This window comes from Diabrotica virgifera, chromosome 5, assembly GCF_917563875.1.
Source record: "Diabrotica virgifera virgifera chromosome 5, PGI_DIABVI_V3a".
Classification (NCBI taxonomy): Eukaryota; Metazoa; Arthropoda; class Insecta; order Coleoptera; family Chrysomelidae; genus Diabrotica; species Diabrotica virgifera.
Genome location: NC_065447.1, coordinates 212504118 through 212521434, shown reverse-complemented (window position 1 = coordinate 212521434; position 17317 = coordinate 212504118).

The window sequence follows — 17317 nt, the reverse complement described above, 5'->3', positions numbered from 1 at the left end:
ATGGTTGAAGTTATAAAAGTTAAAAATGTGGTTATGATTACTTACTCATATATACTTGCTAACTAGCTCCAGAACCAAACAATGGTTGTACTTATAATTCAATCTACATTATAGTGTTGTGAAATTGAAAAGGCTAGACGCCGATGTTAAAAGAATACCTCCGGGAACATGGTCAGACTCTAAACGAGAACCCTAACAACCATCTTGGGCCAACGAGGTCTGCCAAGAGTTGGCCCAAGATGGTTGTTAGGGTTCTCGTTTAGAGTCTCACCATGTTCCCGGAGGTATTCTTTTAACATCGGCGTTTAGCCTTTTCAATTTCACAACACTATAATGTAGATTGAATTAAGTACAACCATTGTTTGGTTCTGGCAGTGGCGGCCCGTGAGGTAGTGCCATAGAGCCATGGCACTACCTTGCTAACTATCCATAAACATATAAAACTTTTTAATTTTTTTGTGTGTATTTCTTTTGATCTTCATAAATTATATAAAATATGGCAACTATGGGCGCAATACAATCCCTGCCGACAGCGGAGAGTATTCGACAGGAGAATCTCCTTCGCGCCGAAGTCAGTACTGGCACGAGTAAAGAGAGAAAGATTTTACGAGCATTATATGTAAGTGACAGAGAAAGTGCTATATTGGACTATTAGTAAGTATACCTTAACATTAGAATCTCTGTGCCAGGCACGAGGGTATGAAGCCAGGTATATTTATTTTGAGTTTCTTTACGTGCTGGTTTGTCGCTTTTATTATGTATATTTTCTGTTAAAAAGTTTTTGTATTTTAAACTTTTCGTGCATCATGATCGTGGGTATTTTGATAATATTTTGATTATTTATTAAGTTTAATTTATTAATTGACAATAAAGATTAGTATTTTAAAATTTTTTTTGGTGGTTTTTCGCTAGAAAAAAAAACTACAAATGTTATAAGGTGTTGTGGAGCTTTCGAGTTAGCTTTAAGAGGTCACAACGAAAAAGAAAATTCAGAAATAGAGGCATATTTAAGAAGCTGGTCAATTTTAGCGCCGAATTAGACAACGACTTAAAGGTTCATATTATTCAAAGTACCGGATCTTTCAAAGGTCTACCTTCTCCGGACATTTAGTTGCTTCTAATTTATTTATGTCGGAGAAGTTTTCTGCTTATAAGCATCAGTTCTCCGAATCATTTCTTAATTAACCATGGAGACAATTTTAATTTTTAAGCAAAACTCGGTTTAAAACTGAATTAGAAGTAGGTACTGTATTAGCGAGACGAATTAAGTACTACCTCTGGGGCTGTTTCGCTATCGGTTTTATTGTAGAGGGAAGGTTTAAAAAGCACATTTGAAGAAACTATTAAACTTTTAAGTATTTTAGTTACCATTCCTATATCAACATCTGAAGCAGAACGCTGTTTTTCGATGTTTACATCGAAACCTAGTGCTTTAGGTATGCTATCTGCAGAAAAGCATTTTGTAAATTGTATTGATAATTTTAATTATAAAGTCATTGAAAACTTTGCAACCAAAAAATAGAAGAATGAACTTCATATATCGTAAACTTTAAAAGTGACATTACAAAAATGTGTGCATGTGTGTGAATAATGAAATAGTATTATTTTTATAAATTGGTAAATAGAGACTAAACCGTAATAACAATTTTCAAGCACTATCAGCAGTAAATGCTGGTGGTAGGTTAAGAGGTTTTTATTATTAATTAATTTACGGAACTGTTTTGATCAATGTTGGACAATTGCTTGGCACCTCAGATCAATAAACTTAAGATATGTACATAAGATAAAAGTATCCGCGCATATTTTTTTTTAGTTTTTGTTGTCAGTATACCTTTTTTTGACAATATCGTGAATCCGTCACTAAAAATTTTGGCGGCTGCCCGAGTTGTGGCACTACCTTCTTAAAGTGGTACGAGCCGCCACTGGGTTCTGGAGCTAGTTAGCAAGTATATATGAGTAAGTAATCATAACCACATTTTTCACTTTCATAATTTCAACCATCTTTTCAATTTTAATAGTGGGACTACTTATTCTATTTTAGATTCACTGATGATGGACTGATATGTTCGAAAACGTTCTGAATGAACCTATTTTATTTAATACATTAGGGTTTTTAAAATTCAATTAAATATACCTTTTACATAGAAGTGGTTTTACTTCATAGAGTTTTTTAACTATATGGTATACCTCCAACCCAGGGAACTACCCCTTTTAGTCTTCTTAAGATCTTCATTTCGTTGGTCTCCAGATTTTTTTGTGATTTGCTTGTGTCTGGTCTTGTTTGGGCCGTGTAAGTCTTAACTGGCCTAATAACTGACTTATATATTCGAGCCTTTGTTTCCACCCTTAGGTGTTTGTTTTTCCAAATTGTGTCGTTTGGGCATCCGACCGTCCTACTGACTTTATTTATTTAGTATTTTACCTCTTCTTCGACATTGTTGTCAGCTGATAGATTAATTCCCAGGTATTTGAAAGTCATTACTTCTTGCATAATTTGATTGTCTAACTCCAATTTGCATATTATTGGTTCTTTGGGTATAACTAACCTTTTTGTTTTTTGAGCTGATATTTTCATATTTTTTTCTTTTGCGTTAATGTTGAGTTCGTGCAGTAATCTTTGTTGGTCGTCTTCGCACTCTGGTAACATGGTGTCATCAGCGTAACAGAGTATTTTAACAAAGTAGTTATAAAAAATTTAATATTTTTTAATTTCATTTTTGTGTGATTTACTATTTAAAAATAATTCTAAACATAATCAGCATTTTTGTTATCATTACAAAACTTCATTAAACAATCAGATCCTTTTTATTTGACCACCCTTTTAAAACGTATTCTTCAAAGTAAAAGAAGCAACCGAAAAATATCACGTAAATAATATATTACTACTAAAATGAATTTCAGAACGGATCTTTTTGTTTGATGTGGATGTTTTACATCAGAGATTTTCTCATAAGGGTAGATCTGTATTTACTCTCTGAAACAGAACAGGCGTACAATCACTGGATCAAGCCAAGTGTTTAACACGATTGTACATTATCTCCCTCCTCTTTTATTTAAGTTGTGTTCCAAATTATGACTAGGGGAATGTTTGGAGTATATTTGAATGGTAGTTTACCGAATTAGAAGTCTATAGAGCACTTTGGCTTTTGTTTTAATTGTCCTTTAGAAAGTTATACCGATCCTAAACAAAGAGTGGGAATTAATTATTTAAAAACTATACCACGGCAAAAAAGGCACCTTTTGCAGACACTCAAGGTCAACTATATCGCAAGAAAAAATCCAAATAATTTCTAATTTATACTACTAGGTACTCACAATTTGTATTAAATTGCTCAGAATAGACATAAACATTCATAATATTTAGATATATAAATATCTAAATCCTACAAGAAGGAACTCAATAATGGACGGCAATACCATAGGTATAGTCCGTCCGCTATAACTTTTCCCATGCGGTACGATTCATTTTCAATCAAATTAAGTCGAAACATAAATTGAAACGAACGTCGATGTGTATATACATTTTGTATACTATATACTATATACTATTCTTTTTCTCATGATCATCTTTCAGTGCGTCACAGTTTTTCGATTTCTTTCTAACTTATTAAATTGCATGTGACAGAAAAAAAAGGCACGTCGGTGATTACATTTCGTCGGTGAAATTTTTATAACATTTATTCTAGTTATTCTAGTTGTCGATAGATGGCGCCATAATAAAAAAAAATTATTTGTTTTTAATTAGATAATAATATTACAAATATAATCTATATAATTTATAAGACTATACAAATCAAAGAAAATACCATTTTGTAAATGCAAGATACACATTTGATTTGCTTTTATTCCAAATTGAAAATAAAATGTGACAACTATCAGATTTAACTAAAATGTCATGTTAGAATAAATATCATAAATGTATATTATCACGGACTTACCCTTTTTCCTATCATTTGTTACGCACTGAAAAATGATCATGAAAAGGACAATACACACATTCGGGTACGTTTCACTTTCTGTTTTGACTTAATTTAATTGAAAATGGATCGTACCGCCTGGGAAAAGTTATAGCGGACGGACTATATGTAAAAATGATGCAAGGTCAACAAAAACAGTACTATCAAAGTATGTGCAAAGAAATTTAGAGACATGATCAGAATAATCAGCCGAGAGATCTATTTTGAAAAATACACTACCGAACAAGAGACTTCAAAGCCAGAACTTGGGCCATTGAAGACAACACTGGAGCTCTGAGAACAAACAGAAGATATAGCAGAGACATGGAGATCGTATTGCAGGGACCTAGGTATACAAAGATGATCAACGCCAAGAACTTGTCAACCAAGTCCCTGACGAGGTGGAAGAAGAACCTGATATACAGTTGAGTCCACGAGTCTTTACCCGTGCGTCATCATTTAAAGCATACGAAATAATTCGGAAATTTACTAAACGCAACAGCAAGTGACAGAAAGTAGGTATTATTCCGATCACGGGTTATAGTATAAAATTTGACGTTATCAAATAAACAGAATGTCAAATTTAAGTTTTGCTTTAAAATTTTGGTGCATAATTACAGCTACATTTGAAGTAGCTTAATACATTCTTTTATTATCATTGATTAATAAATAAATAAACAATTTATCTTCTTCTTCTTGTGCCACTCCTATCGGAGATTGGAAATCATCAAGGCTACCCTGACTTTGTTTACAGCTGACCTAAAAAGTTCATTAGTGGTGCAGCCAAACCACTCTCTCAAATTCCGCAACCATGACATTCTTCTACGGCCTGGATTCCGTTTTCCTTCTATTTTTAACAATTTATAAAAAAATTCAATACCATATTTTCTTTTTGTTATTTCATTCACTTTGGCGGAACATTAAACATAAGCATTCCTTAACTGTGTCAACAATAAGGTTAGCTTTCTACGTTGTCAAAATTTGTCGTAACGTAACATAAACTTATCATATAATTTCTAACTCCAATAAAAAATTAGTTGTGAAATCAAATGTTTGTACATATACTATAAGAACTTCAAAATGCAAAAATTCGACAAAATAACAGCAAAAAATTCAACAAACTGACAGACGCAAAATTAAACAAACCAAAACATCAGAAATTGTACTTAAAATATGTGAAAACATCCCCAATCGTCTTTCTTTGTACCTATCTCTTTTCAATGCATTGAGTCTAGATCGTTCATAAAAGTAACATGCGTTTTTACTTAATAACAGGCGGCAGCTGGTTTGTCATTAGTTTCATGAGTGGAAAAGAATGATGCTAGATAAGAAGTATGTGTTTTATCTCGCCAGGTATTAATGATGCACGGGTAAAGACTCGTGGACTCGACTGTACTTGAAAATGAAGTAAGACTGGCGATAAGTAAGCTCAAATATAATAAAGTACCAGGTCCAGATATAATAACAGCAGAATTGCTGACTTTATAGTCAAAGTTGGCCTAAGATGGTTGATTGAGGTTTTGGTAGGGTTTCACCATGTTCCCATAGGCGATATCCTTTAACATCGGCGTTTAGCCTGTTTAATATTATTTTTAAATAATGTAAATTGAATTTTAAATTCAACCATTGTTTGGTTCTGGGGCTATTTAGCAAGTATGCACATTCACTGATGATGGACCGATAGGTCTGAAAACGTTCTGAATTGGACATATTTTATTCAATCCATTGGGATTTTTTAAGTTTTAATAAATATACCAATTTACATAGAAGTGGTTTTACTTCTTGTTAGAGTTTTTTAATTATTTAATTGTCTCGTTTATTAACTTTACGACATAAATGTATACCTATAAACAAAAATAAAGAGAGTTATATTTTATACAATTTTGATTTCTTTGATTTTTATGTGCCACAATCAACATTTAAGGTCCTATACCTCTGACACTCCTAACGAGAAACAAGCACTTAACGAGCCATAGACGCGACCTTATCAGCAATATTGATTTTGGCAAAAAATGAAAAAGCTCAAAATCGTATAAAATATCACTACTCTCTTCATTTTTTTCATTCATTTAATTGTGCTTTGTCACTATTTCTCCCCTTAACTCGGCCGGATAATATAAACCGCACAAAAAATAAGTAAAAGGAAAATTATAGGAAATCGCATTTGCAACAATTTCAGTTACCATTTTGTCGAAAAGTTGAAAATGGCGGAGATATTGAGCAATATCGGTTCTCCTTTAAATTCAAGATGGCTACTAACGCGGCAGTGGGATTCAGTCACGATTTTAAAGTTATACTAATATTGACCATACCTAAAGTGTAGAACAATAAAATTTAGGGCAGCTCACCATGCAATGTTTAGTGATGTCCCGACGGGCCTAATTATTAATTGTTTGCTTTTTGCTTTTTTTTAAGTTTTGATAGTAGTTAATTATCTTACCAATGTTTTTGTTGTTCGTTGTATTTAAATTGTGAAAATATAATAAAATTGTAACTTTTAACGTGAAATAAAAACTCCCTGGTGTAGTTGGTATAAAATTTAATTAAGAATTACAATTTTAAAAATCTAAAAGGATTACATTCATTGTTCAGAACGTTTTCGGTTTTATCAGTCCATCATCAGTGAACCTATTAGCAAGTAATCCCACTTAATATAAATTGAAAAAAGGGGTGAAATTGTGACTGTTAAAAATTGAAAAATGTGGTTAAGATTACTTACTCCGTGTCCTTACAAAATAGCCACAATGCCAAACATTGGTTGAATTAAATGTTCAAACTACATTATAAATTATTAATATATAAGTAATATAATTATTTGAATTTCAAAAATTTAAATATTTCCTTGTCTTTGCATTTTATAATTATTACAATACATTCCTAGGTGTTTGACTATAACCACACTATAGCCCCCCACATTTTCACATTCCGTTTAATTATTTTTCACCCTATAATCTCATAATGCATTACCTGTTCTTCTCCATTATTCTCAAATAGGTATACTTATATATAATTAATTTCCCATTAGATTTATACCGCCAACATTACACTTCAAATAAATATAATTTTGCATACTCTGATTTTAACTAATTTCTCTTTTTTAATTCACCATTCAAACTTTCACGGAAGCCTCCATTTACTCTTACATAATTATATTTATTCATAGATTGTTTTCATTACCATTTTGGCAATAATTTGTATCAACTTAATTTTATAGTCAACTTATAGTATATAATATTTACAATAATTAAAAGGAAAAAATTTAGAACTTCTAAAATCAAAATTAAGATATGATTTACGTTCATTTCAATACATACTTAAACTTAATTTTCCATATTGGATCCTAACCTTGGTCAACACATTAAAAATTGCCTTCCTGGATGTCAATGTCATTGGCATTTGAAGTATTTCCGCATTCTTAAAAAACATTTGGCGGACTAACGTGTTCCAAAGCAGACGAAAAAACTATGTAAAAGTAGAGTACTCACCTGTTTCTGGAGGCAATCCATTGCCATTGACTTTAAGTAGCTTTATTTTTTACCATTTATAATGTAGTTTGAACCTTTAATCCAGTCAGTGTTTGGCATTGTGGCTATTTTTCAAGAAAATGGAGTAAATAATCTTAACCACATTTTTCAATTTTTAACAGTCAAAATTCCACCCCTTTTTCAATTTATTAAGTGGGATTACTTGCTTTTAGGTTCACTGATGATGGACTGATAAGTCCGAAAACGTTCTGAACAATGAATGTAATCCTTTAAGATTTTAAAAATTTTTGTTCTTAATTAAATTTTATACCCATTACACCAGGGAGTTTTTATTTACTTCACGTTAAGAAGTTACTTAACTAGATGGTATTCAGCCAACTTTCGGGAACTATCCCGTTTTATTTTTGAAATAAAATTGCTTTTACTTTCCATAACTATCACTGTTTGTACACTTTGATGTCCAATTGAACATGATATGTGCCTTATAAGTTTACTACAGGTAAGAAAATTGCCAAAACACGTATTGCTTTTGATTGAAAGTTAGCGGTGATCCATCCTTCTGGATTAATTGATATAGATGTTCCTGGGGAAACATAAACGCTTACAACCCTTGAGTAGTTCACATACACACATATAACCGCTGCTACCATCGCTAACTTTACTCAATATCTGTCAATAGTATTATGCATCGATTTGTACGATGACAAGATCAACTAGAAAATTATTTGGTTTATCAAACAATGGTGAATGCCAAGTTTTTAATATTTTGCTTTATTTGTAGTCGGTAAATCATATTCTTATTATATAATAAAACATAACAGAGTTCAACATGGTAAACTCATACATGCATTGAAACACATATACCTAGATCCCAAGGATATTAATTTAATTAAAATTCTATACTACAAACAAACAGCTGTCGTATCGGTGGAAGAGCTTACCCTACAGGATGCAAGTTAAAATTAAAAGCTTACTTTATAGCGTCTCTTATCAAACTAACAGGATAGTGCATAATTCTAACATGAACGAGTGCATAAGCACTCTGCTCTGCTTTTCACTATCACTCAAACTAGTTTAAAAGACTTTGATCCCTTCAATCGTCCAGGTTGTCCAGTAGTATCGGGAAGCTGAATTTTCTTATTCTCATGCCTATGAAGTCGTTTCTCGTTACTTTCTGTCGTCTTCTTAATGATTGTATTCACAGTTTCTATTCCTAGGTCCTTATGAATACTATTACTATAATATTATTTGTCACGTACCATGGAGCATCTAGAATGTTTCTCAGTATTTTGCTCCGGAATTTTTATATTATTGTTATATTGTTTGGTCTAACATACCCGTATACTTGGCATCCATAAGTCCATACTGGTATCAATATTTGTTTGTAAAGTAGTAACCTTTTTAGATCGACAGACTGGAGTTTCTTCCAACTAGCCAATACATTTTCTTTTACCTTATACAGGGTGTTTCATTGGGAAAGTAGCATACGTTAACTGTAGAAAGAGGACACTTGGGCGGTTTCAAAAATACCATACTTAATGGGTCTTACTCCAATAATAACAAAGATACTGGGTGTTTGATCTATTTTGCCATTTTCTTAATTGTTTCATAACTTTTTAACCACACTATATATTTATTTTATATTTGGCACGCAAGTATCATTTAAGGTGTACAATAAACTAATTTATTTACAATTGTAAAAAATCCAGGTCCGAATTAAAAAATATTGGAAAAATATTCCGACCCAAAAACAACACCCTGTACATTAATTTTTTTAATAGATTTTTCAGTTGAAAATAAGATGAAAAATTAAATTTAGTGGTATACTTTGAATTTTCTTCAAAATGATTTTTCTGGTCAAATTTTGAATTTGAATTCTGAAATTATGTGAATTGCGAGAGCTCTAAGTAGAAAAAAATTGAAATACAGCTTACAACTTGTCAACCGCACTGCATATTGATTTTATATTTAACACGCAAATATTCTTTTAGGTGTCCAATCAATTAATTTATTTACAATTATAAAAAATCCAGGTCCGGATTAAAAAATATTGTATAAATGTTCCGACCCAAAAAATGCCCTGTATATTAAATTTTTTTAAATGGATTTTGCATTTGAAAAGAATGTGAAAAACTAAATTTAGTGGTATACTTTGAATTTTCGGCAAAATTATTTTTCTGGTAAAATTTTGAATTTGAATTCTGAAATTATGTGCATTGCGAAGCTCCAAGTAAAATAAATTAAAATATGACTTAATTTTAATTAATACTATTTTTTAATCTAAATTGGTAAAATGTTAACATTTGCACACATAACAATAATTTTTTATGGTGGTAATTTTGAATAAGTGCTTTAGTTTTGAATAGTTATTATATTACAAATTTTCGCTGTTTGTTATAATTTTTACTTTGTTGATTAAATTGATGTACCTATTCTTTATTGACCCTTTATTATTTATTCATTATTTAAAGATGAATATTCGCCATAAACTATTTGTCACACATAATTAAAAAACACTGAAATGTTAACATTTTACCAATTTAGATTAAATTATAATGGTATTAATTAAAATTAAGTCGCATTTTAATTTTTTCTGCTTAGAGCTCTCGCAATTGACATAATTTCAGAATTCAAATTCAAAATTTTACCAGAAAAATCATTTTGCCGAAAATTCAAAGTATACCACTAAATTTAGTTTTTCATCCTCTTTTCAAATGCAAAATCCATTTAAAAAAATTTAATATACAGGGTATTTTTTTGGGTCGGAACATTTATACAATATTTTTTAATACGGACCTGGATTTTTTATAATTGTAAGTAAATTAATTGATTGGGTACCTAAAAAAAATTCGCGTCCTAAATAAAAAATCAATATACAGTGCGGTTGACAAGTTGTAAGCTGTATTTCAATTTTTTCTACTTAGAGCTCTCGCAATTCACATAATTTCAGAATTCAAACTCAAAATTTGACCAGAAAAATCATTTTGCCGAAAACTCAAAGTATACTTCAACTGAAAAATCGATTTTAAAAAAAAATTAATGTACAGGGTGTTGTTTATGGGTCGGAACATTTTTCAAATATGTTTTAATCCGGACCTGGATTTTCTACAATTGTAAATAAATTAATTTATTGTACACCTTAAATGATATTTGCGTGCCAAATATAGAATAAATATACAGTGTGGTTAAAAAGTTATGAACCAATTAAGAAAATAGCAAAATAGATTAAACACCCAGTATCTTTGTTATTAATGGGGTAAGACCCATTAAGTATGGCATTTTTGAGACCGCCTAAGTGTCCTCTTTCTACAGTTAACGTATGTTACTTTCCCAATGAAACACCCTGTATTGTTCTGAAGCAGTTTCTTTGTGGCATCTTATACAATTTACTATTTTATTGGGAAATAAACCACAATTTAATTTAAAAATGAAATTTATTGACGTCTCCACTTCGGAGGTCGTTATCGAAATAGCTACCTCCGAAATTATATATTTCAATAAGGACCTCTATTGTGGCGTATTTCCCGATAAAATTGTAAATCTGTGCGTGCAGTGTGCACCTGGTCGAATGTTGAGTGCTTAGTCCTAAACCCGAATTGATGTGTTCGAATCAAATGAATTGCTTCAGTAATTGGTTTTGTTGTCTTGAGGAGTAGTTTCTAAGTATGTCAAATAGCTTCGATATCACAGGGAGCACAGATATCTCTCTGTATGGCGAAACCTCATGTACCTATTGGTTTTCCTGGTTTAGTAATCATAATGACTTCGCCCATTTTCCATATCATTGGTACATATTTTAATCTTAATGCAACATTAATTAGGTTTTTTATTTGTAAGATAGTTCTTCGGGGAAATTTTTCAGCTTCTCACCCGTAATTTAACCACAGCCATCTTTGGGTTAATATTTTTCTTTATTTCTACAAGCACTTCTTTTGGCGGAGGCGCTACGGTTACTCCGCCATAATTTGTAATTTCTCGAATGTGCTCACCATAATCATGATGTCGTTAGTGAATCTGAGGTGGTTTAACTTGTTGTTATTAACATTGATGCCGTATGTTGACCAATTTGTAGTTTTGAAGACATCTACTAGGACTAGATTAAACAATTATGGTAATGATGCGGCTGTAGTTTCGTGGTGCAACGAAAGTGAAAATGGTTATTCATTTTTGATTTACATGTTTACTCTGATTGGAGTACGAAGGGAACCATTCTCGTTGGAGCTTTACCGCGCTGAGCAGATGGAACGTGAATTATAAATTGTAAAATTCCCTCATCTTCCTTAGTCTCAGCATCCGTTATGGCTTGCCAATTGTAGAAGCCTCGGAGGTGTTACCAGAGAAGGTTCCCATTGTTTTCAATCTGGTAGGATGTAGAATGACATTTTTGGATGTTGTTTTATGTGCTATTATATTTAAAACTTAGTTTTTTTTTAATTATGGTAATATTACGTTACATTGTCGAATTCCTCTTTTAATGGGAATGATATATGTACGAGAGGTGAATCAAATATGAACCGACCTTTGCTAATAACTTTTTATTGAATTATAATTACAACAATTAAACAATGCTCCATTTTTCTATATACATTTCTTCCTTCTGTATGCATTTTTCCCAGCGCCTAGCAAGTTTATGTATTTCATTTTCATAAAAAGAATTAGGGCGGGTATCTCACCAATTGCTCACGAATAGTTTCTCCACTTAATTATCATCATCAAAACGCGCTCCGTCTAGTGCATCTTTTAATGGACCGAACATGTGGTAATCACATGGTGAAAAATCAGGGCTGTATGCAGGATTTATGGACGTTCACAGGGAGGGACAGGGGGGCAGTTGCCCCCTAGAGAGAACGGGGCGAGTGTATAATTGGTAAATAAGCAATATAGAAAAATACAAAGTTGTAACTTAATCTTGATTTTGAATGCAACCACTCTGTTTCTACATTCTAGCTGAGACGAAAAAACCACATAAACTTAACAAGTCTTTTTTTTCACTGTGCATCACACAGATTAAATTTAGTTGTGAACGATCTGAATCGTTTAAATGAAGTGCGAAATACTATTGCCACACTAAAAGATATAGCCAATTTCTTCCGTGAATCAGTATTAAGAAGTAATATGATATCAAATATCCCTAGCCTATGCAAAACACGGTGGTCCGAGAAATACAAGACAATTAGGGTTTTTCGAAAAAATTTTATTGAAATTGTACAGGCCTTGCAAACCCTATCCGTTGAAGGAAATTTGGCCACTATAAAAACATCTTATCAGTTGCATTCTGCGCCATGCAAGTTAGGATTTATCGTCGCTGTCATTTTGATTGCAAAATATTCTGAATACCTAGAGCCTATAGTTAACCGCCTACAATCTGCGCAAACTAATGTTTTAAAGGTAGCGGAACATATTCGTCAAATCATGGATATTTTTAAAAAACAGAGACAGAACGTAGAGAACGTAACAACCACTTTATTGCATGAAGCCAATAAGACAGCCGAAGAATGAGGTTTTGAATTATCTACCCCTAGAACTGTAAACAAGCAACAGCATAGAAGCAATCAACCAGCTGATACGCCTAGTGAATACTGGAGGCGATCCATGAATCTTCCGTATCTGGATTCTATCATATCTTCTCTAGAGACACGGTTTTCCGAAGAAAATATGCCAGCCTTCGCTCTGAGTCTTCTGCATTCCAAGCATTTTTCAAAAATTGATTTAAATTGCCTTAAATTAGAACTGCGACAATCCTTAAACCACTATGAAATAGATGCAGAGCTTGAAGTATGGGTAGAACATTGGAATAAAAAACGCCTTAATAATGAGTTAGACAACGTCAACACCCTTGAAATTTTTAAACTGGTTCGAGCGTCCACTACTTTTTATCCGTTAACAAAAAAATTGCTGGAAATTCTCGTAATATTGCCTTGCACTATGTGTACAGTTGAGAGGTCGTTCAACATGGTTGCGGAGTACAATGGTCGAAGATCGCCTTAATAGGTTAGCTCTAATGAGCATTCATCGAAAACAATTATTATCAAAAAAGAAAGAGTTTGTAGACAAAGTTATACAAGAATTTACAATTGATTCGCGTAAATTGTTCTTTAAATAATAGTGTTTAGGAACAGACACTTTATCCTGCTTCACAAATCGAAGGCTTATCCAGGAGGAAAGAAACTTGTTAAATTTGCATCACGTGTTTGTAAAAAAGCATTAAAAAAGTTTTTAAATATTTAAATTATATTTAGTTTGCTTCATTTTTGTATGAAGGTGTTGAGTTATAATTTTGGCTCCAAAAACGTTATTTTCAAAACTTTTCTGAGGGAAACCCCTTCCCCCTCTCCCCTCTCAGTGAAGACTCTCAATTTACGTCTGTATTTATTGTTGTTGCTTATCTAACCAATTTTTTTATTTCTCAAATCTGTCCCCCCCCCCCTAGGTTTGATCCTGCGGACGCTCATGTGCAGGATGTTCAACGACAGTCCAATGCATTTCCGCTATATTTTCTTGTCAGCTGTATGCGGTTGGGCGTTGTCATGCAAGAGCAGCACATCTCGTATACGATATCTCCGTCTTTTGGGCCTATAGGCAACTCGAACATGGTCCAAAAGACTACAGTTTTAAGCTGCATTAATGGGTCGTCTCTCAGGAAGAAAATTCAGCAACAAAACGCCACGATAATCTCAAAACATGTCGCTAAAACTTTGCTTGCGGACAAACGAGTTTTCGCCTTTATTGGACAATTGTTGGAAGTCGTTGATGACTTTTGTTTTGTACGGCATCTCGTCCTTAGCGAACTTCTCTATGTGAAAATTTCGCTTGTGTATTGGACAGTGTTAATTTCCCATATTGATTTTCTAGCCTTTGCCAAATTTCAGCGGGACCAACATTTTCTTTTGCAAGGAATTTGATAACAATGCGTTATGCAACCGAACATGACACTACTCTCTCGCGCATCGCAACAGTAACTGGCAGCACGTCAATAGGGCTTTTCATCGATTGTCATTTGTTTCGAGCTTCTGTTATGTGTCACATAATATTAATATATCTACGTCATACGTCTTTGATTTGTATTATTGTATATACTAATAACGTATGTCGTAGATATATTAATATTATGCGACAGATGACAGAAGCTCGAAACAAATGACTGTGAATGAAAAGCCCTATAGAGAACAGGCGGTAGCACGCAGTCACACATTAGACTATAACCTGCCACTACAGGACTAATTTAGACATATCCGCCAGTTTATGCTAAGCGGGGACGGAAAGGTCGGTTCATATTTGATTCACCGACGTATTTGCGTCTAGTTGTATATAGTACATTTAAAAATTGTACGCTTATAGATGGAAAAAAATTATATTTCTTGTATTATATTTCTAGATAAACCTTATTTTTTATATCCAACCAGTTATTCAATATTCTGAATCTCATTGAGACTGAATTGAGACATTTTGAATAAATATATCTGTTGAATGAATATTGAGTTTATATAATTTATATCTTATCGATTCTCTTTTATTCTCATCTTCACTATATTAGATCAAATAAGAAAAGAATAAAATGAGTATCAGCCATTATGAAAAGGTTGCTAATAGTAAGTAAGTATACAAGTGTCCATTTTTATATCTTATTTCTGACATGTTAGGGATTTCAATTAAACTTTTCTCCAAGACGCAACTTATTTCTGTTTTTAGGAGATAAAGTTTTAAGGACAAGTCTAAATTTATAAAAAATATAGTTGAGCCTTCTTTGAAAATTTATCAATTTCCTGATTCTTAGATATTCTCTTGAGAGTCTGAATTCTCATCACCATTAACCTATTGTCTGCTACTATCTCATTTGGGGACTTATTGCAGCTCTCGACCAGTTTCTCAGGGGGAAAAGGCTTTAGAGCTTTTAATGTTGTATTGATCACAGACATATTGTCTCTACCAATTTTACATTTAAGGTATAATTTATGTATGTAAGAGATCTTTGGAAATATATTAATTTAATTTTACCGACGTTCCTATATAAGACAAAATATTACTAATATGCTATTCACTGTGCCACATGGTGTCCTTATATTTACTAAAAACATTGAAACTGTTATGAAAATGTTATAATGAAATATTTTCATTATATTATTTATTAATATAGCCTCCCAATAAGAAACTTGTAATTTGAACAAGTTATCGATTCTTTATATCATATGAAATAAAAATCCTAAATATTTTCTTTTGTGCGAATGGCAGGTGATTTGTTATTAACAATGTTATTAACAAGCTTATTGTATAACTCGTGCTTGGTGATATTTAACGAAGATTGTTCAAGAGACTGCCACAGCTTTCTCACAGGCATCATGTCATAAGATCCACAAATAACAGATGTATTTCCTGGCTTCATAACTAAGATCCTTTTTTCAAAAAAAAATGCCAAGAGGCAAAAAGTATTTATTTTTACCAAAGGACCCCGCAGAAACCTTATGGGAAATGGCTCTCTGTCAAATGTTCTGAAACTTTGGGTTCTGGTAGTCCTTGATGTGTAGAACAAAAGACTCAATGGGTTTTAATGGGTCAAAAATCATGGTTTAAAGGTATAAACCTCTGAAGTTATAGGTACAGTGAGGACGTTCGAGTTGGAATAAGTTCATTTTCTCGAGAATGGGCGACTCTGGGGATAAATTACAAATCAAGTCGATTTTTATTTTTAAATTATAATTTTTTGGCATATACAGTGGGTGATCATATTATTAGAGCCACCTAGTAAAATTCAATGTTTTAGAGGAAGGGTATATAATTGAACTGTATCATATATTAATCCATTTGTTTCCATTTGGCTGTCTTGTTACACTTTATGAAAGTGCAATAAATAGTCTGACAATAGTGTTAACACGCATGTGTGATAAATAATAATATCGTATGGCATTTTTGCCGGGGAGATCCTTTCGGATAGTTCCAGCGCCAATTACATCTTTAACCCTGTTTCAAGTAACTAGTGTCGATGTACACTAGCCCAGGGGGACCGACGGCTTAACGTACTCTCCGAGGCACGGTGAGACGGCTCGTGTCATTATTGGAAATGAAAATGGTTTGTCTTTGGCAGGGATCGAACCCACGTCTACTGGCGTATGAGGCCAGCGTTTATGCCGTTACCCACGGCCGCTCACACGCATGTGTGATCAATGCATGACTCAGATGTCATTGTTTGTCAGTGCTGCCTAGCCTAGTTTGCAACTCGTGTGCCTATTATTTTGAATTCTTGATGTTTAGAGTTATAATAAACTTTGTGAGTTTCCATTGCTCTCTAGTGATATTCTGACAGTCCTATACTATATTTTGTGAATTTAGTAAAAATTTCGCGTTCGTTACACTAGTGGTACCAGAACATCATGGGAAATCCAAAGACATCTCACTAAGGAAAATAGCAGAAATAAAAACTTTAATATTCAATACTAATCACTCCAACAGAAACATAGCATCCATTTCTAAAGTTTCAAAGGCAACGTGGACCGTATAAAGAAAAAACTTACATACCATTATTAAACAAAAGTAAAATTTTCTGAGGCGGCTCTAATAATATGATCACCCACTGTATATCATACTAGTAATACCCATCTGGACGTAATGGCGCAATCGATGATTTTTTTAAATAAGAATAGGGGTCGTGTGATAGCTCATTTGAAAGGTTATTAAATTCTCTATATCAAAAAGAAAATTAAATAACCTTTCAAATGAGCTACCGCACGACCCCTTTCGCTTAAATTAAATGTTCAAACTGCTAAGAGGCAGGTGGGTGGCAGCTTTGATATTGAATTTAAGCGAAAAACAATATTTATTTATGAAATAAACATTTTTTTCTGGTTTCTGACAACAGTAAAATGTATTTCGAATTAAATAAAT